Source organism: Schistocerca serialis, chromosome 6, assembly GCF_023864345.2.
Source record: "Schistocerca serialis cubense isolate TAMUIC-IGC-003099 chromosome 6, iqSchSeri2.2, whole genome shotgun sequence".
NCBI lineage: Eukaryota > Metazoa > Arthropoda > Insecta > Orthoptera > Acrididae > Schistocerca > Schistocerca serialis.
Genome location: NC_064643.1, coordinates 402,293,194 through 402,307,739, shown reverse-complemented (window position 1 = coordinate 402,307,739; position 14,546 = coordinate 402,293,194).

Sequence of the window (14,546 nt, the reverse complement as noted above, 5' to 3'; positions counted from 1 at the left end):
CCACATGACATCAAAAGGAATGCTGTGAAACAAATTGTGTGCAAAACACACCAAGAGTCATGAGATGTGTTCATAAGTGACTTTGAACACAATGTACACATTAGACAACAGTGTGCATACAAAGTCATGAAAGCCCTGAATGGGGAAGAAAAAGACACTACCTTACTGAACATTTTAGCCAATGAACAATGGATAAGTAGTTATACAAACTTATCATGTACACAGAAGGCCAAAAATTACACTGGGGAAACTATGCACAATGAAATGGACAGTTGATCCAGCTACTATGGAGAAGCTACAAGAGGCTTTGAAAGGCGTGAAGCACCACAAAGGTACCAGAATAGATAGAATAAATGCCAAACAAATTAAATATAGAGGCTTATCATTAGATAAAGTATCTTTATTATTAATAAGTGGATGTTGGAGGAACTGCAAGATCCCAGAGCCTTGGCATACAGTAGAAATAATATCTCATTACATGAAGGGTAATTTTGTAGTGAGCACATTGTGCTCATGTGGGAGCGATCTAGACGCTTGTAAAACAATAAACTGGTAGCCAAGATCACAGGAATTCTTTTTATTCCATGATTACTGGTTTTGGTGAAACTAAAGCCACCATCATCGGATCTAGGGAGGACAGAAAACACTATTTCACTTATATAACATGTATACATATAAATTTAGTTACATACCTTAGGACGCATACAGGTTACAATATCAAGGCAAACAATGGTGATATTAATAGTTTCCTATAACACGCAGGCCTTACAAAATTGTCGTAAGTAGCACATATGCTTCCAAGAGAGATGACATTATAAATGTTAAGTGTCTCCATCACATAAAAGTGAAAGCTAGGTACTACCGCAACTCTGGCTCTGTTTTTACACTACAGGCCACGTCGCGAGATAGCGCTAGCAGAAGAGGCGCCAACGAATGTCACAGCTCACATCATAACAGGATCTGCATGTGTGGTAACACTACATCATTATGGCTTTTACATAATTCTAAAGATTACTGTATCACATAAACATATACAAAACTTATGAAAACTGCAGACCTACACAACTGCACATCTGCCTGGTCACACGTACGACATATCAAAAAGCAAATGCAAGTTTCATGAGAACTGCGGAATTACAAAAATGTACATCTGTCTGGTCCTATACATAATAAGATATGAACATACATAGATTCTTATGGGATCTGCAGGGTTGTACACAGCACATCAGTCTGGCAATATATAAAATCTACCGAGGGTATATACAAATTTTAAGAAAATTACAGGGTTACACAGTGTATGCCCATCTGATCATATATAAAAATATGAATTCCAGTCATATCAAATACACATCTGCCTGGTTACATATAAAACATACCAGTATGTTTTATATGTAACCAGGCAGATGTGTATTTGATATGACCAGAAAAATCTGCGCTTATACGCAAGGTGTGTTTTATTGGTATTTTGGCTTTTAGGTTTTGTTTCCGATATGAATCGGAAATTTCGATTTTTAGACTTCATCTCCAATGAGTATCAGAAATTAAACTTAACCCCAATTCGTTACAACCATTTTAAATTTTACTACTCCAAATTTTGTTCAAAGGGAGTCATAATTTATAGATTATGCACTAATTAATTACAGTTATTAGATTTCCAGTGGTATGTTACAAACAAAATAAGTACAAAATGTCCTGTTTTATATCCTGCAATAACAATTTTACTGCACAAAATGTTATTGGAAAAGGAGTCATAATTTATGTCATCCACTAGTTACAAATTATTATATCTCCAAGAGTGTTTTACACACAAAATGACTAGAGAGTCTTCTGCAAGACACTATTATTACAATCTAAGCATGGCCTAGCTCTGTATTCTGTAGAAATTACTCTGAATAGAGGTAATAAAGTGCCATCATCATTCTTCATTTGCTCAAAGGACAAAATGGTCATACTTTTCTCCTTTGAGTGTTACTCCCAAGTCTTTGTATGAGTTTACAGATTACAGCTATGACTCACTAATATTATGTTCATAGGATACTGTGTTTCTTGTTTTGTGGAGAACACAATTTTATATTTTTGAACATTTACAGCTAGCCGCTAATCATTGCAGAACTTTGAAATCTTATCAAGGTCTCACTGAATATGTGTACAGCTTCATTCAGACTATATTTTGCTGTAGAGAACTGCATCATCTGTGAAATATTTGAGGTTGCTATGAACATCGTCCTCAAGATCATTAATGTATAATATGAACAGCAAGGGACTCAACACACTTCCCTGGGATACACCCAAAGTTACTTCTGTATCTCTTGATAACTCACCATCCAAGATGACATGCAATGTCCTCCCTCTGAAGAAATCCACAATCCAGTCACATATTTTGTCTGATAATCCATATAATCATACTTTTCATAACAAGTGTAGGTGTGGTATTGATTCAAATGCTTTTCGGAAATCAAGAAATTCCGCATCTACCTGAATGCCTTGACCCACGGCTTTCAGATTGTCATGTGAGAAAAGGTTGAGCTGGATTTCACATGATCTATGTTTTCGAAATCCATGCTAGTTGGCATGGAGGAGATCATTCTCTCTGAGATACCTCATTATGTTTGAGTTCAGAATATGTTCCATGATTCTACAACAAATCGATGTCAAGGATAGTGGATGGTGGTTTTGTGGATCATTTCTGCTGTCCTTCTTGTAGACAGGTGTAACTTGTGCTTTTTTTCAACAACAGGGCACAGCTTTTTTTGTTTGAGGGATCTATGATACATCATAGTTGACAAAGGGGCTAACTCAACTGCAAACTGGGTATATAATCTGACAGGAATCCGTTCAGGCTCCAGGGCTTTGTTAAGTTTCAACAGTTTCAACTGTTTCTCAGTGCCATGGACAATAATATCTATTTATCAATTCCATGGACAATTATATCTATTTCACTCATCTTTTCAGATGTGTAAGAATTAAAGTGGGGCAATACCCCTGGGGCTTTCTTCGTAAAAAGACATTTGAAAACAGAGTTAAGCATTTCTGCTTTTGCTTTGCTACTCTCAACTTCAGTCCCAGTCTCATCCATGAGTGGCTAGACTCTAACTAACAGCCTTTACATATGACCAGAATACTTTTGGGTTCTGGCCATGTTGTGCTACTGTAGTCACTGAAGACTTCACACATTGCTCTTTTGAGTGCCAAACAACTTTCCTTCAGCATCTCTCTACCTACATTTTATTTTATAAATATTATGCAATACTCTCTTGTTTTTTTTTAGAAGTTTCTTTACAGTGACTTCATACCATGGAGGATCTCTTTCATTATGAACTGTCCTACTGGGTAATATCTATCCAGTGCATGGTCACCTATTCTTTTAAACTTTAGCCAATGCTCCTCTATATGCTCCTGTCCTGAGCTAACAGTTTCAAGTTCATCACTTAGAAATGATGCTATTGCTTCTCTGTCTAGTTTGCTGAACATATAAATCTTCCTGCTTGTTTTAGTTGCCCTTTGTGTTTTGGTAATCATTGTTGCTATAACTGACTCGTGGTAAATGATACCAGTTTTGAGTGGACCTTGCCAAAGAGGTCAGGTCTGTTTGTTGCCATTATATCTAATATATTTCCATCATGAGTGGATTCTGAACTACTGTTTCAGGTAGCTTTTGGATAAGGCATTTAGTAATGTTTCACATGATGTCTTGCCATGCTCACCACTAACGAAAGTACAACTACCCCAATTGATCGCCGGATGATTACAGTCTCCTCCAGTGATTACAGTACTGTTAGTGAAGCAAACTGAGGTTTTCTCTGAAGTTTTTTGTTACATAAGGAGGAGAATAAGGTGGTTGATAGAAGGACTCTATTATAATTTTTAGCACACTCTTGTCACTAAGTCTTGCTCAAACAGTCTCACATTCAGCTTCAAATTCTATCTCGGTGGATTTGAGTTTCTTGTCTACTGTGACAAATTCGCCACCTCCATTTCCAGTTTCCCTATTCTTTTATTATACACTTAAATCTTCCGCAAAGAACTCACTGCTGTCAACTTCAGGTTTTAACCAGATTTCTGTGCCTAATATTATGTGAGCTTCATTGTTTTCTAGGAACACTTCGAACTCTGGCACTTTGTTGTGAATGCTTTAGCTGTTAACAATTGGGATCTTGATACTCTCATCTGCAGATGGCATTTCTTTCAATCTTACACTGATACTTCTTGGTTCCCCACAGCTATTGTTATCCGGATTTGATGAGAGATGGCTAACCTAAAAAAAACCATACACAGTCAGTTACTTGGATAGTCACTTGTGATGTGCAGTGCACATTTGACCTATTTAGGGGGACCCTACAACCCTCAACCCTGTGAAGCAAGTCTATGAAGTCATAGCCCAGCTTATCACAGAACCCTCTGATTCTCTGGTTCAAGCCTTACATTTGACTAAGAACCAGATGACCACGATCTGTTCTGGGGACAATGCTGCAGATTGTGAGCTTTGTCAAAACTCCACAAGCAAGGCTGGTTTTCTTAATACTCTCTGCTAGTTCTCTCTCCTTTGGGATATGTGTGTAAACATCTCTCAAAATATCTTAAGTTTAGCTGCATCACAGTTCAATCCAGTCAATAATTTGTGAGGTGATTTTGATCAATTCAGCTTGTGCCTGTTCTGTTCGAAATATATGTGGCCATGTTTGCGGCTGCAGCCCATAACTGTATTGGCAGACCACCTGCATGAAGCATTGTCCTTGCAGTCTCCACCAAAGTTCTGTTTTCATGTTCAGCTGCACCATTCTGTTGGGGACTATAGCTACCAGTTTTTTTTTACTTATTGTCCCACTATTCTGCATTGTTTTATGTACCACTTGATTAATGAATTTAATCTGTCATCAGTTCTGATTACTTTAATTCTGAGCCAAATTTGCTTATCACTGGTTTTCATGAAATATTCCAGGTGTCTGGCTATTTTGGACTTACATTTTAAGAAATGGGAATAGTCATCTTTTAACAAAAGAGAGCACAATGCACTAACAATTTAATTACTTTGCATTCGGGCACACAAATCACTGTGAATCATGTCACCTGTCTTTGTTGACTTTGAGTCACTTTTGCAGAAGTACCATTGCTGCCATAGTAATTGTATGCTTATATTGTTTTTCTGTTCATAAACTGGCAGTAGTCTGGTCCACATGGCATCTGAAGATTCACAGTTAATGATAAGTAGCAGTGAGTTCACATCAGTTGGGACAATAATTTTCTGAGTTGCATTGTCCATCATTTTCCACCCTGTAAGACCTTTTCATATACCTGTACTGCTGCAGTGTTCATGTCATCATCATCATGCATTTGTTTCATGTCATCATCATCATGCATTTGTTTAATATTTTGGCCTGTGACAATGCCCCAAGCTCCCATGACACATTCTGTCTTATGTATGTCACATAAAACACATCACTCAGAGATTACTGGGCCCATAACCTGATAAAGAAGTCACAGTAAAACAGCACTTGTCATCACTGTAGGATAATGACAATGTTTTATTCACTAAATGGGAACCAAAACTTGATACATAACACGCACATAACAAGAAGAAGGCAGTCCTTTACCACTGAGGTCACTATGTAACTCTCAGGTGATAGCACAGTATGAGCAACTCAAAAGTGCACCAAATACAGATGTAAATGTGTAGCATTATCAGAGAAACAAACAAAACAATTTTTTAAAATTGATTATCGCGACAAAAATGATTAGCATTTCAAGACAACTTCACAAAGGAGATAGGAGTAGTCACATCTACATTTTCTGTGTGAGGAAAGGTTATACAGTGGGTTTCTAATTTATAAATTGAATTTGAATACTGTCTGTTTGTGAGTGCAATGGGTTATGCCTCATACAAGAGTGAGAAACTCCCACCAGCACATGTCGGAATAGGTACGGCTTTTGAGACTGCAGTTTAACATGCTGTGATACTGATGCTCACATTGGTCATGCAAATATGGAACAGTTGGTTTAGGAGGTCCATATTCAGAACTATGCAGGATCTCAATGATTCCATACAACCTGTTCTGGAGAGGACAAACATATTGTTCACTTGACTGAGCAGGGTCATAGTCATGTCATATGCCTTGAGTCATGAAATGGGATTGTTTGCAGCAAGGCAGTATTCACAGAGACAGTATGATGACATTTGGAGTGCCACAGACTGTGAGCACTTCATCTACATTGCAACTTCCCGCAACAAGGCAGCAGAGAGTAATGTGCCCACGGGGTGGTGCATCCAGTGACAACACTGGCCACAGTAGTCACACCATGTCATCTTTTTAGACAAATCCTCATACTGTGTACAGCATGACAATGGATGCTTCTATGTACAGAGGCTCCAAGAAGAACAAATGTTGCCATATTGCAATCATCACGTGCTGGGCTAGTTGAAGGCCCAAGTGACACAAGTGACCCATTAGGACACCAATCTGAGAAAAGTGCCAGAAGAAAAATTTTCAAAGGTCTTACCAGGAGCCCATATATGGCACAAACAATCACACACACACACACACATACACACACTCACACACACACACACACACACACACACACACACACACACACACACACACACACATTATGTTAAGTAAGTTCCATAGTAGTCTGACAGAGTAGGGCAAAAGATGCAAGTTAAGTGTAGGAGGAAAAGTTTTAAGAAGATGAAGAAGGCCTTATTGACGGGTAGGAGTCAGTCATGATAGGAGAATGTCAGAACTGATCTAGAACTCTTTGGAAGTGATTACCATGCAACTAGAATCTTTAAGTCACGTGCAGGGCTCACAACTGTCGCCTGTGATTTAGGCTCTTTGGGGTAGGTTATTGGAAAAGAAGACAATTTATAATAGTAGTAGGTGCAGGTAACAGTATGGACCATAATCATAACTATACGGTGTGCCCGCACAGTTTCTTTGCAGCAGTGAGCTACACGTCTCACCTTGCAGGGTGTGTAAGGTTGGCAGTACATTCATGTTGCTGTGTAAGCTAGGGGCTGGGATTCCCTGCTAGTGGCTGCAGTTATTTTGGGAGAATGGATTCAACATTATTAAAATTAAAACAATGAAATTAATTAATTATATTAATTAAATTAAATGTGCTGTATTCAACAGTATCACAGTAGGTGCTGGAAATGTTTTCCTCTTTCTTGAAGGCATAGTTCAAAATTTTGACATTCATTTGTGGACTCCTTTACCAATGTAGATAACCAACTATCGTTGTCTTCAGTTCATCTACTGTCTTTTGGTTATTTTGATGTTTTAGCTGTACCCCAGAGGAAGTATTCTGGTGGAGACGAATCCAATGATCACAGGGGCCAGAGACCTTTCATAGTTACTCTGTCTATAAAGATTTCATCTAAAAGTCATAGGGACTGATGAGCCATATGAGCAGTAGCATTGTCTTGTTGGAAAAATGAATGACTGGTCTCGTTTTCATTCAGCACAGCAATAAACTGATAAATTATCTGGAAACAATAAACATTGGAGGAAGTGACAGCAGTATCAAAAAAGATTGGCCCTATAATTTGCACTCGCATTGTGGTAACCCATACTCCAATTTACTCTGTGTGCAATGGCCTTTCTCTTAAGGCGCTGCGCGGGGTAGCCGCGCAGTCTGAGGCATCTTGTCACAGCCCACGCGGCTCCCCCTGTCGGAGGTTCGAGTCCTCCCTCAGGCATGGGTGTGTGTGTTGTCCTTAGTGTAAGTTAGTTTGAGTTAGATTATGTAGTGCATAAGCTTAGGGGCCGATTAACTCAGCAGTTTGGTCCCATAAGACCTTACCACCAATTTCCAAATGTTTCTTCTCTTAAGGCACGTGGATATTCTGATCAGCAAATTCACGGTTTTTGGGAATTAATGTAGCTGGATAGGTGAAACCAAGCATCATCAGTGAAAAAGGTTCATTCTGACACAACTCCATGTCAGTTAACAAATCACTGAAACTATTCACAATACACTACTTGTTTCAGATGATCCATACAATGTAATTGTTGCATAGCAGTAATTTTATATGGATACATTCCGAGTTCCGTGGTTATGGCCTTATGTGCTGTTGTACAACAGACTTTAGCCTCTTGCAATAATCACCTCACTAATTTTGTTGAACTCCGCAGCATAATGTCCGAAATTTCATCAAGCTTTTGCTATTAAAGTTGTGGACATACCAGTTCATGGAGCATCAAGAACTGAAACTGTTGTCTGGAATTTGTGAATTAAATCACATATGGTATTACAATGTGGATACCTCAAAGCAGGAAAGTGCAATCTAAAGTGCCAACTCACATGCTCTGTAATGTTTCCTCCTACATGGAAATCCTTTTCCACTAAAAACACTATCTCTGTAGTACAATAGTAAGCATTCTCATCACACCTTACACAATAACTAAACAATAACACAGCTAACAGCTGCAGCACACATGCAACACTGCTACCCCCACCTTACCACTGTTGGTCCACGGGACACATGCAGGTGAGATTTGAATGTGCTGCCAACCTTACGCACCCCGCAATGCGAGACATGAGGCTTGCCACTGCAGGGAAATTTTGCATATGCATGCTACATTTCAGGATGTATCATGCACACTGCTCATAACATCCCTCATACTAATGTGATCATGTCACTCTTTGGGAGGTATGATAAGACTTGGGTGAACTATTCTTTGAATGTGTTAATGGAGAGCTTGGAATAGTGATAGAAGAGTGAGGTTCACATGTGAATGCGACTGATGCATCACCTCTCTCTTTGTCACATAATGTTCAACATGGCTTGCATCTGAAGGCTTCTGATAAGAGGCTACTTGCACAGCTAATTCCCAGAAGCACACAGTTTGGCCAAAGCAATATCCTTGTTATCCCAGTGAGTCCCAATTAGTTCATTACATATTTTTAGGGTAAATTCATTGAAAAGACAGCAATGCACAGTAAATGCAGTGTAGCTGAAGTAGTTACCACTAAAATAAAATACTGCAGCTTCGACAGAGCCAAGGATATGAAAGCAAAGACATTTACAGTCTTCGTCAATATATCAGAAGCCTCATAAGTAAAAATGATGAATTTCCCATGTCAAGGAAAATGAAATGGTAGTTGGAATTTCAGCAGCCTTGTTGTGTGTGTGTGTGTCAACAAAGATGATGTGACTTACCAAATGAAAGTGCTGGCAGGTCGACAGACACACAAACAAACACAAACATACACACAAAATTCAAACTTTCGCAACAAACTGTTGCCTCATCAGGAAAGAGGGAAGGAGAGGGAAAGACGAAAGGATGTGGGTTTTAAGGGAGAGGGTAAGGAGTCATTCCAATCTCGGGAGCGGAAAGACTTACCTTAGGGGAAAAAAAGGACGGGTATACACTCACGCACACACACACATATCCATCCACACATATACAGACACAAGCAGACATATTTAAAGACAAAGAGTTTGGGCAGAGATGTCAGTCGAGGCAGAAGTGCAGAGGCAAAGATGTTGTTGAATGACAGGTGAGGTATGAGTGGCGGAAACTTGAAATTAGCGGAGATTGAGGCCTGGTGGATAACGGGAAGAGAGGATATATTGAAGAGCAAGTTCCCATCTCCGGAGTTCAGATAGGTTGGTGTTAGTGGGAAGCATCCAGATAACTCGGATGGTGTAACACTGTGCCAAGATGTGCTGGCCGTGCACCAAGGCATGTTTAGCCACAGGGTGATCCTCATTACCAACAAACACTGTCTGCCTGTGTCCATTCATGCGAATGGACAGTTTGTTGCTGGTCATTCCCACATAGAATGCATCACAGTGTAGGCAGGTCAGTTGGTAGATCACGTGGGTGCTTTCACACGTGGCTCTGCCTTTGATCGTGTACACCTTCCGGGTTACAGGACTGGAGTAGGTGGTGGTGGGAGGGTGCATGGGACAGGTTTTACACCGGGGGCGGTTACAAGGGTAGGAGCCAGAGGGTAGGGAAGGTGGTTTGGGGATTTCATAGGGATGAACTAAGAGGTTACGAAGGTTAGGTGGACGGCAGAAAGACACTCTTGGTGGAGTGGGGAGGATTTCATGAAGGATGGATCTCATTTCAGGGCAGGATTTGAGGAAGTCGTATCCCTGCTGGAGAGCCACATTCAGAATCTGATCCAGTCCCGGAAAGTATCCTGTCACAAGTGGGGCACTTTTGTGGTTCTTCTGTGGGAGGTTCTGGGTTTGAGAGGATGAGGAAGTGGCTCTGGTTATTTGCTTCTGTACCAGGTCGGGAGGGTAGTTGCGGGATGCGAAAGCTGTTGTCAGGTTGTTGGTGTAATGGTTCAGGGATTCCGGCCTGGAGCAGATTCGTTTGTCACGAAGACCTAGGCTGTAGGGAAGGGACCGTTTGATGTGGAATGGGTGGCAGCTGTCGTAATGGAGGTACTGTTGCTTGTTGGTGGGTTTGATGTGGACGGACGTGTGAAGCTGGCCATTGGACAGGTGGAGGTCAACATCAAGGAAAGTGGCATGGGATTTGGAGTAGGACCAGGTGAATCTGATGGAACAAAAGGAGTTGAGGTTGGAGAGGAAATTCTGGAGTTCTTCTTCACTGTGAGTCCAGATCATGAAGATGTCATCAATAAATCTGTACCAAACTTTGGGTTGGCAGGCCTGGGTAACCAAGAAAGCTTCCTCGAAGCAACCACTGAAAAGGTTGGCGTACGAAGGGACCATCCTGATACCCATGGCTGTTCCCTTTAATTGTTGGTATGTCTGGCCTTCAAAAGTGAAGAAGTTGTGGGTCAGGATGAAGCTGGCTTAGGTAATGAGGAAAGAGGTTTTAGGTAGGGTGGCAGGTGATTGGCGTGAAAGGAAGTGCTCCATCGCACTTCCTTATACACAAATATCCCGCACATCCAGGGCCTCGCTGCGATGGAGCACTTCCTTTCACGCCGATCACCTGCCACCTTATACACAAATATCCCGCACCTCCAGAGCCTCCAGAGCCCCACTTGTGACAGGATACTTTCCGGGACTGGATCAGATTCTGAATGTGGCTCTCCAGCAGGGATACGACTTCCTCAAATCCTGCCCTGAAATGAGATCCATCCTTCATGAAATCCTCCCCACTCCACCAAGAGTGTCTTTCCGCCGTCCACCTAACCTTCGTAACCTCTTAGTTCATCCCTATGAAATCCCCAAACCACCTTCCCTACCCTCTGGCCCCTACCCTTGTAGCCGCCCCTGGTGTAAAACCTGTCCCATGCACCCTCCCACCACCACCTACTCCAGTCCTGTAACCCGGAAGGTGTACACGATCAAAGGCAGAGCCACGTGTGAAACCACCCACGTGATCTACCAACTGACTTGCCTACACTGTGACGCATTCTATGTGGGAATGACCAGCAACAAACTGTCCATTCGCATGAATGGACACAGGCAGACAGTGTTTGTTGGTAATGAGGATCACCCTGTGGCTAAACATGCCTTGGTGCACGGCCAGCACATCTTGGCACAGTGTTACACCATCCGGGTTATCTGGATACTTCCCACTAACACCAACCTATCTGAACTCCGGAGATGGGAACTTGCTCTTCAATATATCCTCTCTTCCCGTTATCCACCAGGCCTCAATCTCCGCTAATTTCAAGTTGCCGCCACTCATACCTCACCTGTCATTCAACAACATCTTTGCCTCTGCACTTCTGCCTCGACTGACATCTCTGCCCAAACTCTTTGTCTTTAAATATGTCTGCTTGTGTCTGTATATGTGTGGATGGATATGTGTGTGTGTGCGCGAGTGTATACCCGTCCTTTTTTCCCCCTAAGGTAAGTCTTTCCGCTCCCGGGATTGGAATGACTCCTTACCCTCTCCCTTAAAACCCACATCCTTTCGTCTTTCCCTCTCCTTCCCTCTTTCCTGATGAGGCAACAGTTTGTTGCGAAAGCTTGAATTTTGTGTGTATGTTTGTGTTTGTTTGTGTGTCTATCGACGTGCCAGCGCTTTCGTTTGGTAAGTCACATCATCTTTGTTTTTAGATATATTTTTCCTACGTGGAATGTTTCCCTCTATTTTATATATATATATATATACATAAGTTCCAGCACCTTTAGGTTATGAATGTGGTCCTGAACAGTTTTTTTGAATTCTGTGCTACAAAATGGCTCAGGTATCATACAGGCATGTAGTACTGAAGTTTACTGGTTGCCATAAGGAAGTGTCTTAACCCTTTAACTGCAATGGATGCAATAACGCGCGCCTTTATACCTGTCCCTGAGTGCTCTCAACGTGTTTATGTGCACCACCAGTCCTTCTGCCTGTTACTCTGAGTGTTTATACTCGTAGACACATTCAGAGTACCAGGTAGAAGGACTGGTGGCGCACGTAAATACGTTCAGAGCACGCAGGGACAGGTACAAAGGTGCACTTGTTAACACATCCAGAGCAGTCAAAGGGTTAAGCTATATAAAGAAGTTAGAAACAGTTTAATGATGTTGTGCAGGCTTAACTGGAGAATCATTGTTTGTGGAGACCTGAACACTAATTTTCTATCAGATAGTACAGACCGAAGGCAACTACAGTTGTTGATGGCCAGTTTTGGATTATTTTCTACAGTAAAATTCCCTACGAGGATTGAAGGACATAATGCAACAGCTATTGAGAATTTGAGTGATTCAGCTGTAAAACCAATAGTCAGTGGTGTAGCTGACAATAAAGGTCAAATGTCAGCAATAAAATTTACTGAAAACTTTAGCACAGATCAAAGAAAAAAAGTATTATATTGCAGAATCATAAACTGTGGCTTGATCACAATATTTAGCAAAAATTACAAAAAAAAACACTAGGAGAATTTTTTTTTTTTTTAAATACCAGTGTTAATGGAAAAATTAACTCTTTCTTAAATACATCCTCACAGTAATTTCCCCTACAACAAAAAAGGGAAAAGTTGAACAGAAACAAGAAAAGGAGTGGATAACTTCAAACATATCCCATGCTAGAAAGAGAGAGCTCCATGTAATTCAGAGAAGAAACAGTAGCAAAATTCTAACTGCATTACCACCAGTGTTGTAATCTTTCCAGTCAGTCATTTAAAAAATAAAATTCATGTACTAGGCTCAAAGAAATAAAACACTTCACTTCAACAATATGGCAAAAATTATTTGGAACATTATTAAACAAGAAACAAACAAAAATAGTGATCCAAGTGAAACTGAGCCCTCAAAAGATAGCCGTGGCATAGATGGTGATACTTTTAAATCAGATGGCAAGAAATTCAATAACTTCCTCACAGTGGCAGCAAACACAGCATCCACCAGTAAACAACTAAACACAGACTCATAAAATTTGTGTGTGCAAAAACTTCATGCACTACCAACAGACATTAGTTTAAAAAATATAGTCCCTATGGATATTACAAAATTCATCAGATCATTAAAAATTAGGACTTCTACTGATAGTGTTTCTAGTAGAGTATTAAAATATTGTGCTGACTTGATAGGATTACCCTTAAACTATTATCATTATCAATCAATCAGTGACTAAAGCATATTATCTGACATACTTAAATATTCTGAAGTAACGCCCACCAACAAAACTGGAGACATGCAAACCACCTCTAATTACAGATCTATGTCACTCCTTCTGATCATTTCAAATGTGTTTGAGAAAGTGGCCTATGATAGATTACTGACTCATTTAACAGAGTAGAACTAATTATGGGTTTCATAAAAGATTCTCCACAAAGAAAGCAATACAAGACCTCACAAATGAGTGCTAGCATAGCTAAACAACAACAAAATCCTGTCAGTAGGACTGTGGTGGGCAAAGTTGGGCAACGAAACTCTTGGAATGGAAGTTAACACCTGGAATGGGACCTAGATCGGTGGCATTGTGTTCTCTTCAGTGATGAATTAGTCTGACACTGCTCATGGTTGAAGGCACCGTCCTGGATCTGCACTTTCCTTATACAGACTACTTACGTGAAGTCAAGGATCACGCAAGACAACAATGGCAGGAAATGTGGAACGTTTCTCAACAGACAAAAGGCGGTTATTACGCAGTGCTACAACCTCGGATTCCTTCACAGCAATGGTTCATGAGGACACATCTGGACCGATCGACGATTTCTACCATCATAAGACTCCGCTTCAATCGTACCTCTTTCCCACAACATCTACATCGGATCAATGTTTACAGTTCACCAGCATGTGAGTGTGATCCTGAGTCGGAAGCTGATGTCAACCACATCTTATTTATGTGCCCCAAATTCGACCGTGAACAGTGGTCTTTCTGAGGACATTCTGAGTATGGGCTACCATCTTCCTCAATCAGCTTCTACTCTTTTGTGTACTAAAGACGTTCGTCTATATAAAGTGATAGTTATATATCTAAAATGATGTGACTTACCAAATGAAAGTGCTGGCAGGTCGACAGACACACAAACATACACACAAAATTCAAGCTTTCGCAACAAACTGTTGCCTCATCAGGAAAGAGGGAAGGAGAGGGAAAGACGAAAGGAAGTGGGTTTTAAGGGAGAGGGTAAGGAGTCATTCCAGTCCCGGGAGCGGAAAGACTTAC